Source organism: Gobio gobio, assembly GCF_949357685.1.
Source record: "Gobio gobio genome assembly, chromosome: 2".
Lineage (NCBI taxonomy): Eukaryota > Metazoa > Chordata > Actinopteri > Cypriniformes > Gobionidae > Gobio > Gobio gobio.
In genome coordinates this window covers 48,552,946-48,555,816 of record NC_137098.1, presented here as the reverse complement: position 1 = coordinate 48,555,816, position 2,871 = coordinate 48,552,946, and positions in this window count along the sequence as shown.

Below are 2,871 nucleotides of genomic sequence, written 5' to 3'. Positions count from 1 at the left end.
CGACGCGCAGTTTGAATTCTGAACGGAGAATGATGGACAGCTACAGCGGAGGAAAGACATTCAGCTATGGAATGGCTTTAGATGACTTTGTACTAGCAAATCATAAAATACTAATAATGATTGCTGAAAGATCATGTGACAATATATATTTCTGATGATTATTTAATTACCACGTCCACGACATGCCTAATCTGAGCAAGTGACTGCCTGTCTTGAGTTTTGTCGACAGACGGAGGTGGCACGAAATGTGACGGAGGCGGCCGCTATGCAGGAAAAACCATAGAAAAACCCTGCGGTCATTGTTTAAACTCATCCTACTCCAACCAGGAGTCCGCAAATTTACATTTCCCCATTTCGGAGTCTGTTTCGCAACGTGTGGAGGGCGACACATCACCTAACTGCGCATTTCGCAAAATACGTGACATCACCCATAGACGGTGTGCGCGCCCCGAGGTGATCTCACTGACATATCACTATTCAGACAGGACTAGTTTTCTAAATTATATTTGAGTTACAATTCTCATCACCCAACATCTGTGATTTCAAATATATTCAAAATAATGTTTTCAGAGATTGAAGTAAAAAAAACTTTCTCCCACCATTTAGATTTTATTTCTTTTTGTTGTTAAAATCTTGTAAATCTTGTTCAATGAGCAGATTGCCTCTCTCTCAGTCCTTCCCCTCCCCCCTCACTCTCAGGCTCACCCTGGGTGTGTGTGTGTGTGGGGTCTCTCTCTCACCCTGTGAGTTTGTGTGTGTGCCTTTCTCTCTTGATGATGATAATTTACCCCTTTCATATCATAGACTATCACAAATAACTATCACTTGTGAATAAGTAAAAAAAGAACTATACAAATACCTTGAATTAAATACTGGCCTTCTGGACTTATAACATTTTGAGCAGGAAAAGATAACTTTTCACATATTTGAAAGAGATCTATTTCATCCCATGACATTAAAAATCATCTACATTTAAATGACATCATGGGTGTGGCTTGTGGTGATAGTGGCACCAGCTGCTGCGGTAAATGTGACATATTCGAGCGATTTAAAAAAATTATCCTGTTTAAATGCATATTGCCTGCCGTGCACAGTTATGCTGATGCCACCGGCGTGGCGGTGCCACCGGCTTGGGCCCGTCATCGCTGCTCGCAGCTTTAATTCTTTGTTTTTTTTTTTTTGTTTTTGTTTTTTTTCGACTTCTCGGGTACTTTTGGGGCACTTAACATGCTCGAAAACTCTTGAAACTTCGCACAGGCGTCGGAATGCGCGGCCATCAGAGCCGGGCTGAAGCTGGTACCCGGGCGTGGCAGGGGGGCTCGACAGCGCCCCCTAAAGTGGGGTCTGAAAACTTGGTCCATATATCAAACACACTTGCACGTACATGTATGAAACTCGGTACACATATAGACCTCATCGGGCCGAACAACTTTCGTGCTCATAGTTATGTGTCAGCCCAACAGGAAGTGAGCTATTATGGGTTGTTCGGAAAACGCATGCTCTGGAATTTAATATACTCCTCCGAGGCCATTGTTTCGATCATTGCCAAACTCGGTCAGCATTACGTGAACATATCCAGGATGCTAAATTGCGAGCGGATTTTTGATATCTCAAATGGTTTGGCCGTGGCGATGCAACGAATTTATGGCGAGAAAAGGGAAACAGGAAGTGTGTTATAACTTGTGCAAACATTGACTGGTTTGGATGAAACTTCAGCTGTGTGTTCGTTGTAAGAGGCCGATCACATGGATATGACTTTTGTGAGTCAAAGTTATAGCGCCACCAACTGGCAGCAGGAAGTGTGTCACTTTCAAAAATGCTTTGAATCACCATCTTATTTTCACCAGATTTATTTCAAACTTCATCAGTATAATGTGAAAACATGACAGATAGAGACGTATGAAATGGATTCCTGAAATTTCAAATACTGTTGCCATGGCAACGTGTCAAAGTTTAATAATCTTTTGGCTGTTCTGAGGCTCTTAGCATGCTTGAAATTGCTTGAAACTGCTTGAAACTCAACACACACATCAGAGATGTCAGTCAGTACACATGGACAAAGCCTCAGAAACGGGCGGGGATGAGGGGCTCTCTAGCGCCACCTTTTGACAAAAGTGAAGGGCTTCGTTTCATCTACAATCACCAAACTCAGTATATATATTGACCTCATCGAGCCGGACAACTTTCTAATTTACAGTCATTAGCTCCGACCAACAGGAAGTCAGATATTTTGGTTTGAAGGTAAATTTTTGGTTAAATCGGGGTCTGAGTTTTTACGTTCTCCTCGTAGGCGTTTTATTCAATCTCCACCAAACTCGGTCAACATGAAACAAAGATACTGAAGATGCTAAAATGTGAACGGATGTTGGATATCTCAAACGGTGTTTCCATGGCAAGGGATTAAATAAGGACAAAAAAGGGGAACAGAAATTCTCTGTGTCTGCTGCTCTCCCCTCAATGAACACAAGATGGCAGCATTGTATTAGTTTTGAAGCAGGATAAAAAAAAAACTTGTTTCTCTCTCTCTCTCTCTCTCTCTCTCTCTCTCTCTCTTGTTTGTGATTTATGAGGACACAAATTTGTATAATGACATGGGTATTACACTGGTATTACAACGTGTATGTGTGTGTGTTTAAAAACATACTAAAACAATGTTTTATTAAAATGTAACCAAATAGCTTTAAAATAATCATACTATTTTTCAGATCAATATATTTATTTTATTTAATATATTTCTTCTGAATATTTATTCTCTGTCTGCCCTCCCCTCACTAAAAGGTAGCAGTGTTGTTCTGAGGCTCTTAGCATGCTTGAAATTGCTTGAAACTGCTTGAAACTCAACACACACATCAGAGATGTCAGTCAGTACAC